Here is a 27,878-nt window from a genome sequence, read left to right as displayed (position 1 = left end):
GTTGGTCCAGCCAGGATGGTGACTATGACATCTTACCAATTCGAAATAGTGAGTACCATCTTCATCATAGACTGTTGATACAGACATTGAAGTTCTATGCATATCGTATACTGAATAGGATTTTGAATGTTGTTGTTGTTGGTGGCAGTGTTGTTGTTGGTGTTAGTGTTGTTGTTTATTGATATCCACTAATACATGTTGAATGTCCAAACTCTCATCATGTGCTGTATTACCTATGATCTCTTCAGCTGTGTATCAGGTGAACCAGTCAGAAGAGCCAGTTCAGGAGGAAGGTGTGTATGACATCCCAACCCCCACCAGCACAGATAGACAAGGTGAGACATCTTTTACAGCTCAAATACAGTAGCCTATACTAGTATATCTATACTAGGCACAGGGCGTAATTTATACTAGTATATCTATACTAGGCACAGGGGCGTAATTTAAGGTAACACTGTACCTTGATGACCAGGACATTTAAACATGTAAAAAAAATGCATGCCCCCGGGTTGTCGTCCCCCCCCCCCCCCCCCCTCTCTCTCTCTCTCTCTTGATCTGGGGAAGAGCCCTTTTGTAAAGTGTAACCCATTTGAAAAGTCCAAACGCCCACCAGGCATTAGAAGACATTTAGAAGACTAAAAGTCTGACACCCTCTCACATTTAACAACAATTTGTCTTAGGTTATTGCACTGCACTGTTGCATAATTTTACTATCTATTCTATTCTACTATTTTATTGCACTGTACTATTTTACTCTGTCTATTACTTTGTATTACAGGTTCAAAACTGTCAGGTATTAAACTGTGTGGGTATCAAACAAGAAAGACTGTCAGGCTTTAAAACTGTGTAGGACCCAGGCCTAGAACTGCACCCTGAGAGAGGGAACTGCGCCCTGAGAGGGAGGTTTGCCCTGAGTGGGAGGTTTGAAGGGTCAAAGTGGGTATCAAACAGGAGGAAAGACTGTCATGTTTTAAACTGTGGGTACCAAACAGAGAAGGTAAAGATGACTTTTAAACTATTAACAGTAATCCAGAACTATTTTATTGCACTGTAAAAAAAATAATGATTTTATATGTCTGCACTTTATGTGCACTATCTTACTCTTTTTATTATTGTCTATTTAAAACTGAATCAAACCATAAACAAGGTGGCCTGTTGGGATGTTAGATCCTAATGTGAAAAACTGTGATTTTATATGTCTGCACTTTATGTCATGCACCTCCGAGGCCTTGGATCAGTTATTCACCGCCGTCTGTCCGTGGTCCTGTCAACTGATTAACAGTATTAACAGACTGTTAACAGATTAACAGTCAATGCGGTTTCATTGCTGGGTTAAGTACTTCCATTTCTATTCACATAATACGCCTACTTCATATATCTACTCCATTCACATATATGCCTACCACTTGTATCTATTGCTATGTCCGCCTACTACAATCTCATGAGCTGTCTAACGCCTGTCCCGTCTCCCTGTCTCCCTATGACTTGCTGTCCTGGAGTGTTGACCGGAGTGTTGGACGTCCCGTGACGAAGGCCGGGAGGTTGCGACCCCCTCTGCGTGCCCCCCTGTCTCCGGAGGTCTCGTAGTGGTGACCGGAGTGCCGGATGTCCCGCGATGATGTCGGGGAGTTCGTGACCCTCTCTGCGCCGCCCCCTATCTCCCTGTCTCCGGCTGTCCCTGAGCAATGACCGGAGTGTTAAATGTCCCTTGACTAAGACGGGGAGGACGTGATCCTCTTTGCGCCGCCCCTGTGCCTCAAATAGATTGCTATCAGCTCTATCTTTAATCTTTCAAAATGTTCAGTTGCTATCGCTATTAGCTCTATCTTTAATCTTTCAAAATGTACAGTTGCTATTGCATGCACTCATCTGTGTTCCACTACACACGAGTGCATGCTTACCAACTGTCCGTCTGCAACACTACTATCACCAACATCTAAGAAGGGAGATCCCCCCTTGAATGGCCCTTCTAAGGTTTCTCTCCTCCACACTGCCTGTGGAGCTTTTTTTCCCTATTGTTAGGTTTTAGTGAGTTTTTCCTTACCTTCGCGTGGGGTATGTCTGGGAGTGCTTGCATTCTTTCATTTATTTGCATCCATCTAAAAATGTTTGCACCTTATGGTGTTCTTGTTCTGTTCTTGACTTATTGTTATGTTTTCTTCTTGACTTGTTTAAAGAAGATCTGTACGGCCCATGGGGACATTAACGTGTGTTGTCGGGCCCTATAAATAAATTTGATTTGATTTGATTTATGTGCTCATTTTTCTGTTATGAAGCACTTTGAGCACTCTGAGGTGCTATTTCAAATAAAGTACAAATAAAGTTTATTATTATTATTATTATTATTATTATTATTATTATTATTATTATTATTATTATTATTATTATTATTATTATTATTATCACAGACTTGGCCTTTTGATAATACTGCTGCAATGTGCAGTTTTTCAACGTATTTGATTGAAAGAAAGTACCGTATGTAAATAAACGTATATATTTTGCTTGGATCCATGAAGGTGTATCTTAAAATATGGACTCCCAGCAATAGTCTACTCTATACCTAATAGCAAAAGTATGAATTTGTTTAATCTATTTCAGAATATAGAGAGATGACAGAGAGTATCTATGATGTCCCAAGCTCCCTGTTGAGAAAGATGACTGAACACGCTATCGGTGAGTATGACTGTAGGTACCAGTCCATACAGACCACTGGACCTCCCTCTTCATCTGGGGGTCCAATCACATCTCTTACTGATAATGTATAGTCCCTCGTGAACCTCACCTCTTCTTGACCTTCACTTATCCAGGAACGTTGAGAAGGACCACATTCTTATTTGCAGCAATGGCCCGGAGTAATTGCAGGGGGAGGGTTTTACACACACACATGACATATAGAGCTGCTGGTCGCAGCTAAAAAAAACAAAACAAGGAGATACAGTGAATAGCATGGATTGAACTGGTGTTACACTAAGTGCCATGCCTGTGAGCTGTCACTAGGGGCAGAGGGGCTAACTGTGAGTGGCTGACTGAATGTGAGCAACATTGGTATTGTATAGCATATGTAGCATGTCTCCTTCTTGTTTGCCTTATGCTAACCGTAAAGCCTTCCTGTTTGCCTCATGTTAATCTCAAAGCCTTCCTGTTTGCTTCATGCTAACCTTAAAGCCTTCCTGTTTGCCTCATGCTAACCTTAAAGCCTTCCCGTTTACCTCATGTTAATCTCAAATATTTCCTGTTTGCCTCATGCTAATCTCAAAGCCTTCCTGTTTGCCTCATGCTAATCTCAAAGCCTTCCTGTTTGCCTCATGCTAATCTCAAAGCCTTCATGTTTGCCTCATGCTAACCTTTAAGCCTTCCCGTTTGCCTCATGCTAACCTTAAAGTCTTCCTGTTTGCATCATGCTAATCTTTAAGCCTTCCTACTTGCCTCATGCTAACCTTTAAGCCTCCCTGTTTGCCTCATGCTAAACTTTAAGCCTTCCTGTTTGCCTCATGCTAACCTTAGTCTTCATGTTTGCCTGGGAGCATGTCTATGTTCCCCGGGTCCTATGTTCCCCGGTAGCGATAAAAAGGGTCCTATGTTCCCCGGGTCCTATGTTCCCCACTCCCGTTGCGGCTCCCGAAAAAGCAACTGAGTTGTGTGAGGACCGACCATGTCAGCTTGCTTCATTTCTCTGTCATTACGGTAGTGTTCTCAAACGTACACTTCACGACTAAAAAAGGGTCCTATATTCCCCGGGTCCTATGTTCCCCGCTCCGTCAGTCACTCGAGTATTTCATCATGCACCTGATGCGCTCTGGTGATATTGTAAATTATTATTATAATTTTTAATATGAATAATTATTATATTACAATAAAAGACAGCTCCGTCTTTTAATACACACTTATATCGTACAGTAACGCCAAATAAACACATACAGTCCCCGCTGAAATAAAGGTTCTGCACGCACGTACCGGTGTGACGGATCATACTGGGTCTGCGTTGTGTTTGATGTTAAATGAGAATGTCCCGAGGGGGAGTCGAACAGGGGGCTCCCGCGTCCGCGGGCCACGACACAGGCCGCTGCACTAAGAAGTGAATTCACTCCTAACTACCGTACCTATGCGTCTGTTAACCCTGTTATGAGGAAGTGAGTTTAACTTACCAGCCCGCAATGCCACAGTCACTCGTCAACACCCCTGTTTCCGTGACTGTGGACATACCCACGGGCTTCCCCGTTACACTCACCTCCCTAAACTCATGGCCCTCAGGACATCTGGGTCACTGGGCACCACTGTGACGGATCATACTGGGTCTGCGTTGTGTTTGATGTTAAATGAGAATGTCCCGAGGGGGAGTCGAACAGGGGGCTCCCGCGTCCGCGGGCGACGACACAGGCCGCTGCACTAAGAAGTGAATTCACTCCTAACTACCGTACCTATGCGTCTGTTAACCCTGTTATGAGGAAGTGAGTTTAACTTACCAGCCCGCAATGCCACAGTCACTCGTCAACACCCCTGTTTCCGTGACTGTGGACATACCCACGGGCTTCCCCGTTACACCGGCAGTGATCTACAGCAGTGGTTTTCAACCAGTGGTAAAATACACATAAAAGATAGCCACTTATACTATTCTGCGTAGATAATTCATCTGTATCGCAACGGAGTCACGGATCTGGTCGGGGCAGGTAGCATTATGTCGGGAAAAACGTAATGAAATAAACAAATGTGAATTAAAGAATTAAAAACAAAGTTTAGCCTATTAAATCGTTTTAGAAGCTTATAGCCATGTACGTATATTAACTCTCGCTCCGTGGACGAATGGCTGCGAGGACTGCGAGGAGGGGGAATTGCAACACCGTGTACTGAGTTCGGTTAATGATGCCATAATTCTCTGCTGTGCTTTTAGGCACACACACACGCTAACATTGAGTGTTGCATCATGCCAATTAAAGACCTCCGCAAAAGACGGAGCTGTTACTGCGTGTAGAACCTTTATTTCAGCGGGGACTGTACGTGTTTATTTGACGTCACTGTACGCTATAAGTGTATTAAAATACGGAGCTGTTACTGCGTGCAGAACCTTTATTTCAGCGGGGACTGTACGTGTTTATTTGACTTCACTGTACGATATAAGTGTATTAAAAGACAGAGCTGTTACTGCGTGCAGAACCTTTATTTCAGCGGGGACTGTACGTCTTTATTTGACGTTACTGTACGATATAAGTGTGGGGAACACTTTATTTCAGCATTTGGCGAGCCTTTATTTCAGATGGATACTATTGGCTTATTTCTCGCCAGGTGGACAGCGCCTTGGTGCTGAAGTGTCATTCAAACTATCCTTACTTAAATATGACTGTGACGGCGACAGAGAGTGGCTGACGAACGAAGCCACCCTGAGCCTGTTCGTTTCCGACACTGAAGATGAGGACTTTGGTGGTTTTAGTGCGCAGGAAGAAGACGAAGATGAGGATTAATGACTTGACTTTTCTGGTTACAGCTGTGTACTGCAGTGAAAGGGTTAACGTGTGCCTTGGTCATAAGATCTGCCTATCATTTATTTTTATTTCTACTGTCCCAGTTTTGATATATTATACATAAATAGGGGTGGCATTCCCGTCGCCGTGCATGGCGGCTTCGGTCATGGCGTGTATGCAGCAGGACCTGTCTGTTGCGGAGGTCTTTAATTGGCATGATACAACACTCAATGTTAGCATGTGTGTGTGTGTGCCTAAAAGCACAGCAGAGAATTATGGCATCATTAACCGAACTCAGTCAAAGTTTTGCTTGCGGTGGTTGCAATTCCCCCTCCTCCTCGCAGTCCTCGCAGCCAGTCGTCCACGGAGCGAGAGTTAAAATACATACATGGCTATAAGCTTCTAAAATGATTTAATAGGCTAAACTTAGTTTAAAATTCTTTAGTTCACATTTGTTTATTTCATTGAATTTTTCCCGACATAATGCTACCTGCCCCGACCAGATCCGTGACTCCGTTGCGATACAGATGAATTATCTTCTCAAAATAGTATAAGTGGCTATCTTTTATGCGTATTTTACCACTGGTTGAAAACCACTGCTGTAGATCACTGCCGGTACGTGCGCTGGGGTGGCAAGCCTTTATCGCTACCGGGGAACATAGGACCCGGGGAACATATGACCTTTATTTCAGCATTTGGCGAGCCTTTATCGCTACCGGGGAACATAGGACCCGGGGAACATAGGACCTTTATTTCAGTGGGGAACATAGGACCCTTTTTTTGTTCGGGAGCGTTCGGGAGCGGGCGGGACCGGGGAACATAGAACCTTTATTTCGGGAGTGGGGAACATAGGACCCTTTCTTTTAAAAAAAAAATGCGGGGAACATAGGACCCAGGGAACATAGGGATGATCCCGTTTGCCTCATGTTAACCTTTAAGCCTTAATGTTTGCCTCATGCCAACATTTAAAGGGGAACTATCTTATAAATGGCCTTTTTCAGTGTTTAGCATTGTTTCCTAGCTATGTGGACTTATATTAATATGATCTATGTCTCTAATTCTCATATTGGCGCATTCTTCCAATTCTCCTCTCACAATATTCACCCTCACTGAACTGAGTCATCTGAAAATGTGATGATTTGTGATGTCAGAGAGACACCGCTGCATGATAATGTTCAGGCGGCGGCGCAGGCCACACAGTGGTTCAGGAGCCCAGGCTCAAAACAGCTTAAGATCTTCAGGTAGAAAAATGCTGTTTTTGAGGACTTGATTAGAAATACAAAACAATGAATTAAAAAAAATATATAATTACAGAGGTGTTCCATAAACTCACAGGAATTGTGTAAAAGTGCCCAAATAGTGAAAGAAATAGTAAAATAGTTCCCCTTTAAGCCTTACTGGGCGGTCAGGAGATTGTGCTCGTCACCAATGCAAGAGGCTGCGGTCTCGACTCCCGGAGAGTCAGCATTGCCTTGGCTCGGGCTGATCGCTATACTAACTCGTTTGGCTGAGTTAGGGGGAGGGGAGCCGTGGGTGGGTCCTGGGCGTTGTGGACAGCGACCCCTACAGTTCGGTCGCTGGAGAGAGGTAGTGCGACCTTCCACACGTTACACTCTCCCGGTGAGAATCTGCGCGGCCAGGCTGGCTGCCGGCTGGCTGCACATGCGTCGGAGGAAAGCATGTGACAGTCTCCGGCCTCTCGGACCAACAGTAGGGGAAAGTGCGCAACAACCAAGAAGGGGGTTGGGAATTGGCATAACGACTAACAGTGGGATGGGAGATTTTTTTATTTTTATTTTTTTATAAATTTAAGCCTTACTGTTCTTCTTCTTCTTTTGAATGTCCGGCAGTCTAGACACAACTCCGGCGTATTGCTGCCTAACTGTACAATCTATTTTACAATGTCCTTCTTCTTCTTCTTCTACCTGGGTTTTACGGCGGTCGGCCACCAACTGTTTGGGGCATTACCGCCATCTTCTGGTATCCTTTACCTCCTACAATGTCCATTTCCTTCACCATCATGAAGTGCAGCTAATGCTGCTACTTCCTGACTGGGCCCCCCTCTATGAGACACTCATTGCCTCCTGTGGGCTGACTCTGGCCTTCTTGATCACTCACAATCCCCTTATTTAACTCTCTTACTACTTCCTCCCATGTCAGACCCTTCATACCCATGTGTTGTACTGCCACTTTAACAATTAACTTTATCCTATCCGTTTTACTACTAACCAACGCTGTTGCATTAACCACTCCTGCCACAACATTCAACTTCTCCCCCCACACCCTCTCTTTCTCCTCCTGTACTACCTCTACTGACAACAAATGCCCTTTTTTAAAACCCTGTTCCTTATCTTGCTTTTCCTGTCCTGCCATCCTAACTGCCTCTGCATATGATATTTTACCTTCCCTTCTCACCTGTTGAACCACCACCTCTCGTTTCATCACCTCACAACCCCAATACGCTACACTATGCTTCTCACCACAATTACAACACTTCGGCCCCACTCCCTGTCCACATTTCCCATACTCATGCTCCCCACTACATCTAGCACATCTCTGCTTCTTCCTACACGACTTGGCTATATGCCCGAACTCTTGGCATTTGTAGCACCTCAGCGGCTTCGGCACAAACTCCCTAACCCTATATACCATATACCCTATAAATATCTCCTTTGGATTCCTCATCTTCTAATTGGATTACAACAGTCTCTGTCTCCTTCTTCTCTGCTCCTCTTTTCATTCTTTCCGCATTTTTTACTTTCCCATTACATGTGTCATACTTTAAATCTCCCACCAGCTGCTCCATACTAACCATGATTGGAATTCCAGTTATTACCCCCTTGCACCCACCATCCCTCTTCTCCCCTACTCACTAATTTATAGATATTAACTTTGCCAATGCACCTCATTTCCCTTGCCTTCTCTACCTGCTCTAAACTTACACACCCTACAATCAAGTTTCCATCCCCTAACACTTTTGCATACCTTACCTCTCCTAACTCTCTTATGAATTTTTACAGCTTTAACGGCTCTATTTTCCTAACTCCCCCCTCTCCCTCAAATCTCACCACTATATTCAACACTTCTGTGAAATCCTTTCCTCTACCCTCACTGTCTGACCCACTTGAGCTACCTTCCCTCTCTTTCTTCCTCTTATGCCCCTTCCCCCCACTTTCCCTGCTCTTTTTCTCCACCTTTTCCCACCCTTCTCCCTCGTTTTCCTCTCCTACTCTACACTCCATGTCGCTATCCGTCCCCTCTCCTTTGGCTTGGCCGTTCCCATCCCTGTCGGAGTCGCACTCGCTCGCACTGCCCGCCCTGGCTCCCGACGTCGAACCCCGGGGGGAATAAGGGCATATACCATACTGCCAGTGGGGCATTGGACCCTGGCTGGGTCCTACTACAGCCCAAAAACAAGCTCCTTGTAAGACACTTCCTCGTTCGCGACCTGCAGCTCATCCACCAAGCCTTACTGTTTGCCTCATGCTAACCTTCACAAACATAGCCACAACACTGGTAAACAAACTACCCTCCCACTCAGGGCATTTTGGGGTAGAACACATCATAGCCTACTACAATAACCTAGGGGTCCGCAAAGACGATTTCAAACTAGAAATGGTAACAACAGCTGAGGTACTCAAAAAACTGAGTGCCCTCCAACCTAACAAGGCCACTGGCCATGACAATATCCCCTCCAAATTCCTCAGAGACTCAGCAGCCGCCATCACCCCAGTCATCACACACATAATAAACCTCTCCAGAAAACAGGGACACGTACCCAAAGACTTCAAAATTGCGAGAGTAACACCCCTGCACAAAAAGGGCAGCAAATTAGACCCAGGCAACTACCGCCCTGTTTCTATCCTTACCTCCATCTCGAAAGTCATGGAAAAAATACTATACGAACAGGTCGGAAAGTACCTTGCGGAAAAAAAATCAAATTTACGAATTCCAATCTGGCTTCAGAACATCCCACTCCACTGACACATGCCTTCTCTATTTAAATGACCACATCAAACAAGAGGTGGACGCGGGCAAATACTGCGGCATGGTCATGCTGGACCTACAAAAGGCCTTCGACACTGTCAATCACTCCATTCTGATTGACAAGCTAAAAGCAATTGGTTTTGATAGTCTATCAGTGAGCTGGATGCAATCCTACCTGGAGGGGAGAGAACAGATGGTGGAGGTAAACGGTACCCTATCCCCCCCCTCCCAGTGAGCTGTGGTGTTCCACAAGGAAGCATACTAGAACCGCTACTGTTCCTAATTTACGCAAATTACATGTCGTCAGCTTGTGACTGCAACTTGTTCCTGTTCGCGGACGACTCAGCCCTGCTGGTCTCTGACAAGAACAAGTTACAGGTTGAAAAAACCCTCGGCTCGGAACTAGGCAAAATCTGCATCTGGCTCGCTGATAACAAACTATCATTACACCTGGGTAAAACAGAATCCATTCTCTTCGGTTCAAATAACAAACTCAGGAAGACCGACGGCTTCTCAGTTACAGTGGGTGACAATATTGTCACAAGGAAAGATGAAATTACATACCTAGGTTCCATCCTAGAGGCAAATCTTTCCTGTGACAAAATGGCATCCAATGTAATAAAAAAAGTCAACCAACGAACTCGATTCTTGTACCGGATCTCCTCTCTGGTAAACAAGAATACCCTGAAGACTCTGGCAGGAGCACTCATTCAAGGGTACTACGACTATGCTTGCACCTCATGGTACCAAAGCACCTCAAAGGCGCTAAAAACAAAATTACAAACATCTCAAAACAAACTGGTCAGACTACTGCTTGACCTTACTCCTAGAACCCACCTCACCCCTGCCCACTTTGCCAACCTAGGATGGCTTAGAGTAGATGACAGATTACAGCAACTTGCAATGGGCCTGGTCTACAAGATACACGATTGATTGATTGATTGAATTGATTGAAAAGTTTATTAACAGATTGCAGAATGGGTACAGTACAGTACATCTCAATACATACAATTGTTAAGGGGATGCAGACCAGAGAAAGACTTTCGTCTTGTTTACACCAGGGTCCCCCATTTTCAATTCATCATAACATATATGACATACATGACATACAGATAGACAGTACTGCTACATCTATACATTTATGACATATCAGATTTGCAAAAACAGTACTGTTTGTGATACAAAAGTGTCCAGAAAAGGAGTGTATATACATTTGGCGTAGAAACTGTACATTGGAGGAGGTTGGTGGGGTGGGGTTGGGTGAGGGCTGTACATTGGAGGTGGGGGGGGGGGGGGGGGGGGGGGTTGGGTAGGGGACACACACACATTTTACACTGTACATTGGAATATTGACAAAGCCTTACTTGGTCATTTACTGTACAACTAGGTTAGGACATTTGTAGGGGCCAGTTTCGAATTGCAGTCTCACGTAGGTGTTTTTTGAGAGTGTTTTTGAAGGTGGGTAGTGATTCACATTCCTTTACAGCTTTAGGCAGGGCGTTCCACATTGATGTGGCATAATTGCGAAACGTGTTTAGTCCCTTGTTTGAGCCGAATCTGGGTTTTACATGATTTGTGGAGCTCCCTCTGGTGTTGTGATCGTGGTATTCACTGACCTTTGGGAAGTATTTTGACATGTACATGGGTACCTTGGTCGCGTAGTGTATCTTGTAGACCAGGCCCATTGCAAGTTGCTGTACTCTGTCGTCTACTCTAAGCCATCCTAGGTTGTCAAAGTGGGCAGGGGTGAGGTGGGTTCTAGGAGTCAGGTCAAGTAGTAGTCTGACTAGCTTGTTTTGAGATGTTTGTAATTTGTTTTTTAGTGCCTTTGAGGTGCTTTGGTACCATGAGGTGCAAGCATAGTCGTAGTACCCTTGAATGAGTGCTCCTGCTAGAGTCTTCAGGGTATTCTTGTTTACCAGAGAGGAGATCCGGTACAAGAATCGCGTTCGTTGGTTGACTTTTTTTATTACATTGGATGCCATTTTGTCACAGGAAAGATTAGCCTCTAGGATGGAACCCAGGTAGGTAATTTCATCTTTCCTTGTGATAATATTGTCACCCACTGTAACCGAGAAGCCGTCGGTCTTGCTGAGTTTGTTATTTGAACCGAAGAGAATGGACTCTGTTTTGCCCATGTGTAATGATAGTTTGTTGTCGGCGAGCCATATGCAGATTTTGCCTAGTTCCGAGCTGAGGGCTTTTTCAACCTGTAACTTGTTCTTGTCAGAGACCAGCAGGGCTGAGTCGTCCGCAAACAGGAACAAGTTGCAGTCACAAGCTGACGACATGTCATTTGCATAAATTAGGAATAGTAGCGGTCCTAGTATGCTTCCTTGTGGAACACCACAGCTCACTGTGAGGGGGGGGGATAGGGTACCGTTTACTTCCACCATCTGTTCCCTCCCCTCCAGGTAGGATTGTATCCAGCTCACTGATAAACTATCAAAACCAATTGCTTTTAGCTTGTCAATCAGAATGGTGTGATTGACAGTGTCGAAGGCCTTTTGTAGGTCCAGCATGACCATGCCGCAGTATTTGCCCGCGTCCACCTCTTGTTTGATGTGGTCGTTCAAGTAGAGAAGGCATGTGTCAGTGGAGTGGGATGTTCTGAAGCCAGATTGGAATTCGTAGATTAGATTTTTTTCCGCGAGGTACTTTTCGATCTGTTCGTATACTATTTTTTCCATGACTTTCGAGATGGATGTAAGGATAGAAACAGGGCGGTAGTTACCCGGGTCTAATTTGCTGCCCTTTTTGTGCAGGGGTGTTACTCTCGCAATTTTGAAGTCCTTGGGGACGTGTCCCTGTTTTATGGAGAGGTTTATTATGTGTGTGATGACTGGGGTGATGGCTGCTGCTGAGTCTCTGAGGAATTTGGAGGGGATGTTGTCATGGCCAGTGGCCTTGTTTGGTTGGAGGGCGCTCAGTTTTTTGAGTACCTCATCTGTAGTTACTATTTCCAGTTTGAAGTCGTCTTTGTGGACGCCTAGGTTCATGTAGTATGCTACTATGTGTTCTACCCCATACTGCCCTGAGTGGGAGGGTAGTTTGTTTACCAGTGTTGTGGCTATGTTTGTGAAGAAAGTGTTTAAGTAATTGGCTACATCCAGCTTGTCTGTGATGTGACTACACGACTAAGGTACCCATGTACATGTCAAAATACTTCCCAAAGGTCAGTGAATACCACGATCACAACACCAGAGGGAGCTCCACAAATTATGTTAAACCCAGATTCGGCTCAAACAAGGGACTAAACACGTTTAGCAATTATGCCACATCAATGTGGAACGCCCTACCCACAGCTGTAAAGGAATGTGAATCACTACCCACTTTCAAAACCACTCTCAAGAGCACCTACGAGAGACTGCAATTCGAAACTGGCCCCTGTAAATGTCCTAACGCAACCCCCTCCAATGTACAGTAAATGTCCTATTAAACCCAATAATACACAAGACCCTCTTCTTGGGACCAAGTAAGGTTTAGTCAATAATCCAATCTACAGTCCCCCCCCCCCCCCCCCACCTCCAATGTAGTTTCCCCCCCACCCCACCTACCCACCCCCCCCCCCCTACCAACCTCCTCCAATGTAGTTTCTTCGTCAAATGTATATACTCTCTTTTTTAGACTCTTCTTGTATCAAAAACAGTACTGTAACTGAGGGGTACAATTCCCTGACTGTATTGATAAGTATGGTATCATTAAACCACTACCTCTTGTACTTTAACTTCTGGCCATCCAGTACATGATATAGATATGATGAACACTTTCCCACCTGATGAAACGAAGTCCACATAAATGTATAAATCGAATATTTTATATAGCAAAGGGTATATACAACGTTCACTTAATGACATTTATGATTTGAAATGCACTTGTATGGCAAATGAGTATTCGTAGGTAAATCAATATTGAATGTCCAATCTCTGGTTACGCAGGGAGTAAGTATACAACCCGGTTCTTTAGGGAACTATAGCGATGGTACTTAAATGATTATAGCTGGATACACTAAGGGGGGGGGGGTCCCGCTGGTTGTAAGACAGTAGGGGGGGGTTAGAAGAGCCGCTGGCGGTATCCCATCTGGCCGACGATTTCTTGGGAGAATTCAGAGTCCTGAACACGATGCCCACAGAACCTCGGTCCGCAGATGAACACAGCTGGACCCTCCGGTGGACGGCAGCTGCCGGTCCACAGATGAAGAGACGTGAGGCGACCTCACTCGGGGTAGAGCGCCGTCTCACCTGGACTCCTCTCCGGGGGGTAGTTCCAACACTCAGCAGTGTTGGCCGTTATCCATGGAATAATCAAAGCACCCAAAGCATGTAGATAATCCAAGCCGTGGAAGGCTCGCCGTCGTCCGGGTAAAGTAATCCAATGTACAGGTCCACTCGTCCTGGCCCGGAGCTCCTCGGATGCAAGCACCACACGTGGTCTGCCCAGCCTGGTTAAGACTCCAGATAACGTCAGGAACGATGGGGGTACTGCTCACTTTATAACTCTAACCGAACGATGCACCATACATAATAGACTATTATTAGCTTAATAGAAATACGTCCAACTCGACGGTATAGTGCCAAACTATGACAATTCAACTATTAATCCACACGATATCTCAATGCCTATTCTGAGGCCAAGTAGGCCTTACTGCACCACACGTGCGTCGTGGGTGAGGCTTCGCGTCTGTTACTTAGTTGGAGGGTAAGGGACTAATGGACTAAAAGAAAGTTCTACTTTACTTGCGCCATATATATATGCGCTGTGAACAAATAGTACCATTCGTATTTCGCCAGACGTATTCCTACGCGGAACCGGGCTTGCCACGACATGTTGGTCGGCACGATTGAACTTGAACCTAGGGGTATGGCTGCTGGCGCCAGGTTCTCGTCCAATGGTAGAATGAAACTATTATGGGCTGTTAGTAGACTAAAGGGATATTCAGTGCATATTGTACAAGGAATATACAGGGGATATCAAACGATATACAAATACTATTAAATATATATCCATAAATAAATATATATATTCGGTTTAATCTGATCCTTCACAACAGCCGCCCCCTAATTAGTCCCACCTAATTAGCTAAGCAGAGACAGATTAACCGCACTGTCTACCACTCAAGGTCCGCTGTAAGGGTCAGTCAACTCACAAAGTCATGGGGTCATGGTCATCATCGATAGTGTCTGGGAGTCGGGGCAGTTCTATTAGCCTCGCCACGGGTCGTGTGTAAGTTCGCCCCTGGACGAGCACTTCAGCTGCTCGGACCTTGCCATCGGCACCGGTGATTACTTTGCTTACGCGGCCAGCCGGCCACATAGCTCTGGGTAGTGACTGGTCGATAATCATGACGACTGTTCCTTCTGTCAAATTGTCTCTCTCTTTTACCCACTTCTGGCGGGTCTGTAGAGACGGTAGGTAGTGGAGTAGGAAGCTGCTCCAAAACTTGTCAGCTAGTACTTGACTATACCTCCACATTCTTCGGCCGTTCGCTTCTTCAGGCCTGTACATTGTCTGGGGTAGCGCGGGGTCCAGCCGCCCCATTAAGAGTGTGTTGGGGGTGACTGGGTCGACATCTGCTATATCACTGGAGACGTAACCGAGGGGCTTGGAGTTCAATACTCCCTCGATCTCCGTGAGGACTGTCATTAGGACTTCTTCCGCCACAGTCTGGGCCCCAAGCACGGCGTACAGGGCTGTCTTTATAGAACGTACTTCTCTTTCCCAGGTTCCACCGAAGTGGGGTGCGTTCGGGGGATTAAACTGGAAGTCAATCTGGGATGGAGCGAGGTGGGTCTTAAGTTCTGGGCCCATAGCTTGGAAGCTCTCTCTCAGCTCTCTTTCTCCGCCTTTGAAGTTTGTCCCGTGATCAGACAACAATGTAGACGGTTTTCCTTTCCGTGATGTGAATCTTCGGAAGGCCATAAGGAATGAGTCTGTGCTCATGGTCGGAAGGAGCTCGATATGTATCGCTCTGGTGGTCATGCATTTGAATACAATACCCCACCGCTTCTCGGTTCCTCTTCCTCTCTTTATATACAACGGGCCAAAACAGTCCATGCCTGTGGAGTGGAATGGCTTGTCGCCGAGTCGGAGGCGACAGGGGGGTAGGTCAGCCATCCGTGGTATGCTGGGCTGCGCGCGCCACTTTCGGCAGTCTAGACAGGTTCGCTGGAAGCGTCGCACCGCTTCTCTTCCTTGAAGTATCCAATAGCGACGTCTGATCTCCGCGAAGACTCTCTCTGCTCCTGCGTGGTGTACATCCTCGTCGTATTTCTTTATGATCAGCTCTGTGACCTTGTGTCGGCTGTTCAAGACTATCGGGTACTTAATGTCATCCGGTAGATCGGGGGCTCTCCGCAGGCGACCACCCACTCTGATGAGATTATGGGCGTCACTCTCGGGTGCCAGGTGGAGCAGTCTGCTGTCTGATGGGACGGGCTTTCCTCCCTGTAGACAGTCTAGCTCATCGGGGAACGAGTCTCTCTGGGCTCGTTGTAGTAGAAGAAGTTCTGCTTCTTCGTAGTCAGCTGCTGAAATGTCAGTGGTAGACTGAATCTCTGGGTGGTGCCACAGGAATGTCTTTAGTTGCGCACTCTGTAGGGTAATGCAGTCATCTATGTTGGGGTCTGTGGAGGCGACTGTGCTCAGTCCACAGAACATAGGTTTCTTGTTCTCAGCCTCCTCTTTACTTGCTTCCCGTGGGGTGGGCGTAGGCCACTCTTCTTCCGGGAGCTTGAGGAATTCTGGTCCGTCACTGTAGATGTTGCGACGGGTGAGGTCATCCAGGGACATTCCCCGGGTGATGACGTCAGCTGGGTTGTGTTTGGTGTCCACATACCGCCAGCTCGCTGCTTCTGTTAACTCTTGAATCTCGGTGACTCTGACTCCCACGAAGACCTTGTATCTGCATGAATCAGACTTGATCCATGTGAGTACTGTCGTGGAATCTGACCACAAGATTGTTCTGTGCACCGGAATGGTGAGTTCACGTTGGATTAACGTGGCTAGATGCGCTCCTGCTAGGGCTGCGCAGAGCTCTAGACGCGGGATAGATTGTTGCTTTCGTGGGGCTATTCTTGAGCGAGCCAGGATGAAAGCGGTGTGTATCTCTCCTCCCTTCTCTTGGGCACGCAAGTAGGCCACCGATCCATAGGCTACTTCGGAGGCGTCGCTGAAGACGTGTAGATCAGTCTTGCATGTCTCTGCTTGGCGATGGGGTAGGTGTACTGCGATAGTCCTATTTCTTGGCTGGTGAAAGCATTTGTAATCCTATACCGTCGCTCTGGCTGCCCGCTTGCTGCGATAGTGAAGGAGACATTCTCGCCCTTTATCGTCTTTAAATCTCTTCTTATTGTCCGAATCGTCATTTGGTTCTCGCTCCCCCGCAGTCCCAGCTGGGCCGCAGCGGACGCGAGCAGAAGGGTCTTCTCTGACCCGTCATCAAGGACGGCGTAAGTGTCCATGACTTTATCTTGGTAGCTCAATGTCACACGGACTACCTTTAAGAGCACTTGGGCGCCGCTGCTGCTGGCGGGGTCAATGTACATGACACTTGCCTTGGTGCCGCTCGATGGTGCAGGTGTAGGCCGTCTTCTGTTACTGTCGTGTAGTATATCTAGATGGGCTCCGTCACACCGACTGCACCTTTTCTTTAGGCGGCATTCGGCTGCCATGTGACTGCGCGCACATCGGTAACAGCGCCTGTTGGACTTTATCCATTGACTCACTTCTTCTGCATTCATCTTTGTGAGCAGGTCACATTGTGACAGCCAGTGTTCTTTCTCACAGTAGGGGCACACCATCTTCCACTTCTCTTTTCTCGAGGGGGTGCTGTGGCTCTTACTGCTCGGTACTGACTCTGATTGGTGCATGACAGTCACCGATCTTCTTCCATCATTTATTCTCCTGGGTCCCTCTCTGGAGCTTGGCGTGCTCCGCCCGAACGTATCCAGTCGTAAGCTGCTGACTTCTCTCGCCAGGAAGTCGGCTAGATCAAGGAGGGATGGTTCGGGGCCGTTAGGATCCCGGTAGTCTCTCTGCCGCCTAAAACGCTCTTGTCTTGCGGGTGGCAGCTTCTCCAAAATCCTCTCGACGTTAGAGTTGGCGTATAGCTCATGCATGCCCTTTTCCCGTTGCGCTCCCAGCATCCCTACCAGGGACTGCACTTTGATTGACAGGTCGTCTAATGAGCGATTGTCTGTTGCTGGGGGTAGGCGATCAATATGCCTTATCTCTTGGATTACGTAATCCCATATACGTCCATATCTCTGGTCCAGCGCTGCTAGGGCTGCGGTGTATGGGGTCGTAGAGGTGGCATAGGCTAGCGCTATATTGTGCGCTCGCGGTACTTTCAGGTGCTTCAGTAATATTGCATACTTGTGGCGTTCATCAGCGACATCCACCATCATTGTCTCTAAGCACATCCGGAGCTCCGTGTACTGTGCTCGATTCTCATAGGTGAAGTCTGGAAACGACGGCGTGGCAATGTATGACGCCGTGGATGGCTGATACATCGGCGAGCGTTGGGGGAGAGACCTCCTAGGCGAGTCTCCTCTTGCGCCTCTCTGTGGGCTGGTACCGACAGGGTACCATGGCCCGCTGGTCCAGGTGCTATTCCTCGGGGCTGATCGTGCGTCGTGCTCACCCGTGAATAGAGTCGGGGGTCTGTAGCGCAGCGCCGTGGGGGTATAGCCTGGGCTGTACTGGACCTCCTGGTCCGGTGGAGTACTGTGCTGTCGTCGGGCTTGGTTCTCCTTCTCTCCCTCTTCTTCTTCTATCAGGTCCTCTAGATCCTGTAATCGTTTATTTAGCTTCTCCGCAGTGTATGCCGCTCCTTCCTTGTAGCTGGGTCTCGCTTGGACCGGTCTGGGAAGGGGGTCTGCGGGGGGTATAGGCTTGGTCTGTTGGTCAAGTTCAGGGTCGCTTGCTCGGTTAGGAGACGCTGCCCTTGACTGTTGTCTCGACGAGTTCCTTGAACCCCTGGCGGAGGGAGAGGGTGTTGCCTTGAGGATCAGCTGCTCCATTAGCTGCGCTTGTAACTTGTCGCGCTCGACTTCGCGCTTGGTGAGATCTGCTTCTCTTTGGGCACCGGCAGCGGCGCGCTGGGCGTCGGCCCGGTCTCTTGCCATATTCTCTTCCGTCTGAAGGCGTCTCATCTCCAGGCGTATGCGCTCTTCTTCGCTCCGTTGCTGTGTCTGGAGTTGATCGCGTTCACCCTGAAGTCGATCGCGTTCACCCTGAAGTCAATCGCGTTCGGTAGAGGCTGTCAGGCTGACGAGGAACGCCTGTTGTAGCATCCTCTCCGCTTCGCTGGGGGAAGACGGTTGTGGAGGTGAGCCGCTCCTGGGTGAGCCGCTCCTGGGTGTACTCGTTGGGGAGTCCTGGAGCTCTATTTCCTCGGCGCTCTCCTCCTCTTCTTCCGTGCAGAGTTCTCTCTCTGTAGGGTTGTCTTCCTCCCGGGGCTGGTCGGGAACTACTTCTTCGGTATTGGCGGGGGTTAAGGGCATGTCAGCTCCCTCCTGGTCCCCACCGTGAGCTTGGTCAGTTACATTAGAACCCACTAGGGCCTCTGTGGTCGGGGAAACCTGGTCGTTAAGGTCAGACATAATTTTACTTTCTACTTTTACCGCGTTTACCGTTTGTCGAAGGCTAGGTAGTTGACTGACAGCGTAATCCTCTAAGTACTGAGGTGGCTGTCGTCTGCGCTGCGGGCGTTCTACGTTAGGAGGACCGTTTCGTGGAGTGTTCATCATAGGCCATTTTTATATTAATAACACTATATTAATATTACACTAGTTACCCTCCGGCTCGAAGGACCAATTGTAACTGAGGGGTACAATTCCCTGACTGTATTGATAAGTATGGTATCATTAAACCACTACCTCTTGTACTTTAACTTCTGGCCATCCAGTACATGATATAGATATGATGAACACTTTCCCACCTGATGAAACGAAGTCCACATAAATGTATAAATCGAATATTTTATATAGCAAAGGGTATATACAACGTTCACTTAATGACATTTATGATTTGAAATGCACTTGTATGGCAAATGAGTATTCGTAGGTAAATCAATATTGAATGTCCAATCTCTGGTTACGCAGGGAGTAAGTATACAACCCGGTTCTTTAGGGAACTATAGCGATGGTACTTAAATGATTATAGCTGGATACACTAAGGGGGGGGGGGTCCCGCTGGTTGTAAGACAGTAGGGGGGGGTTAGAAGAGCCGCTGGCGGTATCCCATCTGGCCGACGATTTCTTGGGAGAATTCAGAGTCCTGAACACGATGCCCACAGAACCTCGGTCCGCAGATGAACACAGCTGGACCCTCCGGTGGACGGCAGCTGCCGGTCCACAGATGAAGAGACGTGAGGCGACCTCACTCGGGGTAGAGCGCCGTCTCACCTGGACTCCTCTCCGGGGGGTAGTTCCAACACTCAGCAGTGTTGGCCGTTATCCATGGAATAATCAAAGCACCCAAAGCATGTAGATAATCCAAGCCGTGGAAGGCTCGCCGTCGTCCGGGTAAAGTAATCCAATGTACAGGTCCACTCGTCCTGGCCCGGAGCTCCTCGGATGCAAGCACCACACGTGGTCTGCCCAGCCTGGTTAAGACTCCAGATAACGTCAGGAACGATGGGGGTACTGCTCACTTTATAACTCTAACCGAACGATGCACCATACATAATAGACTATTATTAGCTTAATAGAAATACGTCCAACTCGACGGTATAGTGCCAAACTATGACAATTCAACTATTAATCCACACGATATCTCAATGCCTATTCTGAGGCCAAGTAGGCCTTACTGCACCACACGTGCGTCGTGGGTGAGGCTTCGCGTCTGTTACTTAGTTGGAGGGTAAGGGACTAATGGACTAAAAGAAAGTTCTACTTTACTTGCGCCATATATATATGCGCTGTGAACAAATAGTACCATTCGTATTTCGCCAGACGTATTCCTACGCGGAACCGGGCTTGCCACGACATGTTGGTCGGCACGATTGAACTTGAACCTAGGGGTATGGCTGCTGGCGCCAGGTTCTCGTCCAATGGTAGAATGAAACTATTATGGGCTGTTAGTAGACTAAAGGGATATTCAGTGCATATTGTACAAGGAATATACAGGGGATATCAAACGATATACAAATACTATTAAATATATATCCATAAATAAATATATATATTCGGTTTAATCTGATCCTTCACAACAGCCGCCCCCTAATTAGTCCCACCTAATTAGCTAAGCAGAGACAGATTAACCGCACTGTCTACCACTCAAGGTCCGCTGTAAGGGTCAGTCAACTCACAAAGTCATGGGGTCATGGTCATCATCGATAGTGTCTGGGAGTCGGGGCAGTTCTATTAGCCTCGCCACGGGTCGTGTGTAAGTTCGCCCCTGGACGAGCACTTCAGCTGCTCGGACCTTGCCATCGGCACCGGTGATTACTTTGCTTACGCGGCCAGCCGGCCACATAGCTCTGGGTAGTGACTGGTCGATAATCATGACGACTGTTCCTTCTGTCAAATTGTCTCTCTCTTTTACCCACTTCTGGCGGGTCTGTAGAGACGGTAGGTAGTGGAGTAGGAAGCTGCTCCAAAACTTGTCAGCTAGTACTTGACTATACCTCCACATTCTTCGGCCGTTCGCTTCTTCAGGCCTGTACATTGTCTGGGGTAGCGCGGGGTCCAGCCGCCCCATTAAGAGTGTGTTGGGGGTGACTGGGTCGACATCTGCTATATCACTGGAGACGTAACCGAGGGGCTTGGAGTTCAATACTCCCTCGATCTCCGTGAGGACTGTCATTAGGACTTCTTCCGCCACAGTCTGGGCCCCAAGCACGGCGTACAGGGCTGTCTTTATAGAACGTACTTCTCTTTCCCAGGTTCCACCGAAGTGGGGTGCGTTCGGGGGATTAAACTGGAAGTCAATCTGGGATGGAGCGAGGTGGGTCTTAAGTTCTGGGCCCATAGCTTGGAAGCTCTCTCTCAGCTCTCTTTCTCCGCCTTTGAAGTTTGTCCCGTGATCAGACAACAATGTAGACGGTTTTCCTTTCCGTGATGTGAATCTTCGGAAGGCCATAAGGAATGAGTCTGTGCTCATGGTCGGAAGGAGCTCGATATGTATCGCTCTGGTGGTCATGCATTTGAATACAATACCCCACCGCTTCTCGGTTCCTCTTCCTCTCTTTATATACAACGGGCCAAAACAGTCCATGCCTGTGGAGTGGAATGGCTTGTCGCCGAGTCGGAGGCGACAGGGGGGTAGGTCAGCCATCCGTGGTATGCTGGGCTGCGCGCGCCACTTTCGGCAGTCTAGACAGGTTCGCTGGAAGCGTCGCACCGCTTCTCTTCCTTGAAGTATCCAATAGCGACGTCTGATCTCCGCGAAGACTCTCTCTGCTCCTGCGTGGTGTACATCCTCGTCGTATTTCTTTATGATCAGCTCTGTGACCTTGTGTCGGCTGTTCAAGACTATCGGGTACTTAATGTCATCCGGTAGATCGGGGGCTCTCCGCAGGCGACCACCCACTCTGATGAGATTATGGGCGTCACTCTCGGGTGCCAGGTGGAGCAGTCTGCTGTCTGATGGGACGGGCTTTCCTCCCTGTAGACAGTCTAGCTCATCGGGGAACGAGTCTCTCTGGGCTCGTTGTAGTAGAAGAAGTTCTGCTTCTTCGTAGTCAGCTGCTGAAATGTCAGTGGTAGACTGAATCTCTGGGTGGTGCCACAGGAATGTCTTTAGTTGCGCACTCTGTAGGGTAATGCAGTCATCTATGTTGGGGTCTGTGGAGGCGACTGTGCTCAGTCCACAGAACATAGGTTTCTTGTTCTCAGCCTCCTCTTTACTTGCTTCCCGTGGGGTGGGCGTAGGCCACTCTTCTTCCGGGAGCTTGAGGAATTCTGGTCCGTCACTGTAGATGTTGCGACGGGTGAGGTCATCCAGGGACATTCCCCGGGTGATGACGTCAGCTGGGTTGTGTTTGGTGTCCACATACCGCCAGCTCGCTGCTTCTGTTAACTCTTGAATCTCGGTGACTCTGACTCCCACGAAGACCTTGTATCTGCATGAATCAGACTTGATCCATGTGAGTACTGTCGTGGAATCTGACCACAAGATTGTTCTGTGCACCGGAATGGTGAGTTCACGTTGGATTAACGTGGCTAGATGCGCTCCTGCTAGGGCTGCGCAGAGCTCTAGACGCGGGATAGATTGTTGCTTTCGTGGGGCTATTCTTGAGCGAGCCAGGATGAAAGCGGTGTGTATCTCTCCTCCCTTCTCTTGGGCACGCAAGTAGGCCACCGATCCATAGGCTACTTCGGAGGCGTCGCTGAAGACGTGTAGATCAGTCTTGCATGTCTCTGCTTGGCGATGGGGTAGGTGTACTGCGATAGTCCTATTTCTTGGCTGGTGAAAGCATTTGTAATCCTATACCGTCGCTCTGGCTGCCCGCTTGCTGCGATAGTGAAGGAGACATTCTCGCCCTTTATCGTCTTTAAATCTCTTCTTATTGTCCGAATCGTCATTTGGTTCTCGCTCCCCCGCAGTCCCAGCTGGGCCGCAGCGGACGCGAGCAGAAGGGTCTTCTCTGACCCGTCATCAAGGACGGCGTAAGTGTCCATGACTTTATCTTGGTAGCTCAATGTCACACGGACTACCTTTAAGAGCACTTGGGCGCCGCTGCTGCTGGCGGGGTCAATGTACATGACACTTGCCTTGGTGCCGCTCGATGGTGCAGGTGTAGGCCGTCTTCTGTTACTGTCGTGTAGTATATCTAGATGGGCTCCGTCACACCGACTGCACCTTTTCTTTAGGCGGCATTCGGCTGCCATGTGACTGCGCGCACATCGGTAACAGCGCCTGTTGGACTTTATCCATTGACTCACTTCTTCTGCATTCATCTTTGTGAGCAGGTCACATTGTGACAGCCAGTGTTCTTTCTCACAGTAGGGGCACACCATCTTCCACTTCTCTTTTCTCGAGGGGGTGCTGTGGCTCTTACTGCTCGGTACTGACTCTGATTGGTGCATGACAGTCACCGATCTTCTTCCATCATTTATTCTCCTGGGTCCCTCTCTGGAGCTTGGCGTGCTCCGCCCGAACGTATCCAGTCGTAAGCTGCTGACTTCTCTCGCCAGGAAGTCGGCTAGATCAAGGAGGGATGGTTCGGGGCCGTTAGGATCCCGGTAGTCTCTCTGCCGCCTAAAACGCTCTTGTCTTGCGGGTGGCAGCTTCTCCAAAATCCTCTCGACGTTAGAGTTGGCGTATAGCTCATGCATGCCCTTTTCCCGTTGCGCTCCCAGCATCCCTACCAGGGACTGCACTTTGATTGACAGGTCGTCTAATGAGCGATTGTCTGTTGCTGGGGGTAGGCGATCAATATGCCTTATCTCTTGGATTACGTAATCCCATATACGTCCATATCTCTGGTCCAGCGCTGCTAGGGCTGCGGTGTATGGGGTCGTAGAGGTGGCATAGGCTAGCGCTATATTGTGCGCTCGCGGTACTTTCAGGTGCTTCAGTAATATTGCATACTTGTGGCGTTCATCAGCGACATCCACCATCATTGTCTCTAAGCACATCCGGAGCTCCGTGTACTGTGCTCGATTCTCATAGGTGAAGTCTGGAAACGACGGCGTGGCAATGTATGACGCCGTGGATGGCTGATACATCGGCGAGCGTTGGGGGAGAGACCTCCTAGGCGAGTCTCCTCTTGCGCCTCTCTGTGGGCTGGTACCGACAGGGTACCATGGCCCGCTGGTCCAGGTGCTATTCCTCGGGGCTGGTCGTGCGTCGTGCTCACCCGTGAATAGAGTCGGGGGTCTGTAGCGCAGCGCCGTGGGGGTATAGCCTGGGCTGTACTGGACCTCCTGGTCCGGTGGAGTACTGTGCTGTCGTCGGGCTTGGTTCTCCTTCTCTCCCTCTTCTTCTTCTATCAGGTCCTCTAGATCCTGTAATCGTTTATTTAGCTTCTCCGCAGTGTATGCCGCTCCTTCCTTGTAGCTGGGTCTCGCTTGGACCGGTCTGGGAAGGGGGTCTGCGGGGGGTATAGGCTTGGTCTGTTGGTCAAGTTCAGGGTCGCTTGCTCGGTTAGGAGACGCTGCCCTTGACTGTTGTCTCGACGAGTTCCTTGAACCCCTGGCGGAGGGAGAGGGTGTTGCCTTGAGGATCAGCTGCTCCATTAGCTGCGCTTGTAACTTGTCGCGCTCGACTTCGCGCTTGGTGAGATCTGCTTCTCTTTGGGCACCGGCAGCGGCGCGCTGGGCGTCGGCCCGGTCTCTTGCCATATTCTCTTCCGTCTGAAGGCGTCTCATCTCCAGGCGTATGCGCTCTTCTTCGCTCCGTTGCTGTGTCTGGAGTTGATCGCGTTCACCCTGAAGTCGATCGCGTTCACCCTGAAGTCAATCGCGTTCGGTAGAGGCTGTCAGGCTGACGAGGAACGCCTGTTGTAGCATCCTCTCCGCTTCGCTGGGGGAAGACGGTTGTGGAGGTGAGCCGCTCCTGGGTGAGCCGCTCCTGGGTGTACTCGTTGGGGAGTCCTGGAGCTCTATTTCCTCGGCGCTCTCCTCCTCTTCTTCCGTGCAGAGTTCTCTCTCTGTAGGGTTGTCTTCCTCCCGGGGCTGGTCGGGAACTACTTCTTCGGTATTGGCGGGGGTTAAGGGCATGTCAGCTCCCTCCTGGTCCCCACCGTGAGCTTGGTCAGTTACATTAGAACCCACTAGGGCCTCTGTGGTCGGGGAAACCTGGTCGTTAAGGTCAGACATAATTTTACTTTCTACTTTTACCGCGTTTACCGTTTGTCGAAGGCTAGGTAGTTGACTGACAGCGTAATCCTCTAAGTACTGAGGTGGCTGTCGTCTGCGCTGCGGGCGTTCTACGTTAGGAGGACCGTTTCGTGGAGTGTTCATCATAGGCCATTTTTATATTAATAACACTATATTAATATTACACTAGTTACCCTCCGGCTCGAAGGACCAATTGTAACTGAGGGGTACAATTCCCTGACTGTATTGATAAGTATGGTATCATTAAACCACTACCTCTTGTACTTTAACTTCTGGCCATCCAGTACATGATATAGATATGATGAACACTTTCCCACCTGATGAAACGAAGTCCACATAAATGTATAAATCGAATATTTTATATAGCAAAGGGTATATACAACGTTCACTTAATGACATTTATGATTTGAAATGCACTTGTATGGCAAATGAGTATTCGTAGGTAAATCAATATTGAATGTCCAATCTCTGGTTACGCAGGGAGTAAGTATACAACCCGGTTCTTTAGGGAACTATAGCGATGGTACTTAAATGATTATAGCTGGATACACTAAGGGGGGGGGGGTCCCGCTGGTTGTAAGACAGTAGGGGGGGGTTAGAAGAGCCGCTGGCGGTATCCCATCTGGCCGACGATTTCTTGGGAGAATTCAGAGTCCTGAACACGATGCCCACAGAACCTCGGTCCGCAGATGAACACAGCTGGACCCTCCGGTGGACGGCAGCTGCCGGTCCACAGATGAAGAGACGTGAGGCGACCTCACTCGGGGTAGAGCGCCGTCTCACCTGGACTCCTCTCCGGGGGGTAGTTCCAACACTCAGCAGTGTTGGCCGTTATCCATGGAATAATCAAAGCACCCAAAGCATGTAGATAATCCAAGCCGTGGAAGGCTCGCCGTCGTCCGGGTAAAGTAATCCAATGTACAGGTCCACTCGTCCTGGCCCGGAGCTCCTCGGATGCAAGCACCACACGTGGTCTGCCCAGCCTGGTTAAGACTCCAGATAACGTCAGGAACGATGGGGGTACTGCTCACTTTATAACTCTAACCGAACGATGCACCATACATAATAGACTATTATTAGCTTAATAGAAATACGTCCAACTCGACGGTATAGTGCCAAACTATGACAATTCAACTATTAATCCACACGATATCTCAATGCCTATTCTGAGGCCAAGTAGGCCTTACTGCACCACACGTGCGTCGTGGGTGAGGCTTCGCGTCTGTTACTTAGTTGGAGGGTAAGGGACTAATGGACTAAAAGAAAGTTCTACTTTACTTGCGCCATATATATATGCGCTGTGAACAAATAGTACCATTCGTATTTCGCCAGACGTATTCCTACGCGGAACCGGGCTTGCCACGACATGTTGGTCGGCACGATTGAACTTGAACCTAGGGGTATGGCTGCTGGCGCCAGGTTCTCGTCCAATGGTAGAATGAAACTATTATGGGCTGTTAGTAGACTAAAGGGATATTCAGTGCATATTGTACAAGGAATATACAGGGGATATCAAACGATATACAAATACTATTAAATATATATCCATAAATAAATATATATATTCGGTTTAATCTGATCCTTCACAACAAGTACTGTATTTGTAAATCTGGTATGTCATAAATGTATAGATGTACTGTCTAGCAGTACTGTCTATCTGTATGTCATGTATGTCATATTATGTTATGATGAATTGAAAATGGGGGACCCTGATGTAAACAAGACGAAAGTCTTTCTCTGGTCTGCATCCCCTTAACAATTGTGTGTATTGAGCTGTACTGTATTGTACCCATTCTGCAATCTGTTAATACAATTTTCAATCAATCAATCAAACCTTTAAGCCTTCCGGTTTGCTTCATGCTAATCTCAAAGCCTTCCCGTTTGCCTTGTGCTAATCCCAAAGCCTTCCTGTTTGCCTCATGCTAGCCTTAAAGGGAATCCACACCTTATTCCTATGATCTAACACAGTCCAAAAATATTACTGAACATGAACAACTCTCCCTAATCCAAAGACTAGAGTGCTAAAACTCAAACTTGTGATGTCATCAAGTATAAGGTCTGGAGCTGCTCCATAGACAATGAGTTACGGATGATTTTGTAGATGACACAGAGCACCCTGGGGAATGCTCTGTATACTGATACATTTTCTGTGTTGAGTCTTACTTCTCTGGTTTCTGTCTTTGGGAGAGTTGTTCACGTTAACAAATATTGATTGAACTTTCCTAGACCATGGAAATACCATAGTAATTCTTGATTTTGGTGGTATTCTCCTTTAATCAGTCACTCTTAAAATAGTCTAAAGTCCATTTATTTCTGTTAGTGGCTCCAGAGCCCCATCCTGGAGGAGAGGCCGGAGGAGGATATGGCAGATATGATGGCCAGTCTGGGAGGAGAGTCTGCATGCTGGGGGATCATGACTGCAGTTGATTTTGGTGGGACGTACAGCTCTGTTTCCAACTTGAATCATTTATAATGTTTCTAATGCTGTCCTTAGTTTACAACCAGTATCTAGATATGATTTTGTATGCAAAAATAATCACGTCAGGTCCATTACAAGTGTATATAAAAGTTAATGTCATCTCAGTCTAATTTTCATTTTCTATGCAACAGATTGATTGAAGTCAATCAATCAAGATAGCATGCAGAT

The 27,878-nt window shown here is 48.0% G+C and overlaps 1 long non-coding RNA gene across 1 annotated transcript; it reads left to right on the top strand.

The window, feature by feature from the left end:
* LOC311239743 lies at positions 1-27,784 on the top strand. Its single transcript, XR_014620450.1, has 4 exons — positions 1-48; positions 249-335; positions 2,599-2,673; positions 27,552-27,784. It is a non-coding gene; the product is annotated as an uncharacterized lncRNA (long non-coding RNA).
* Positions 27,785-27,878: the final 94 nt, after the last annotated feature.

This window comes from Notolepis coatsorum (assembly GCF_963971535.1).
Source record: "Notolepis coatsorum genome assembly, chromosome: 14".
NCBI classification, from domain to species: Eukaryota; Metazoa; Chordata; class Actinopteri; order Aulopiformes; family Paralepididae; genus Notolepis; species Notolepis coatsorum.
This window is presented reverse-complemented; position numbering and strand designations above follow the sequence as displayed.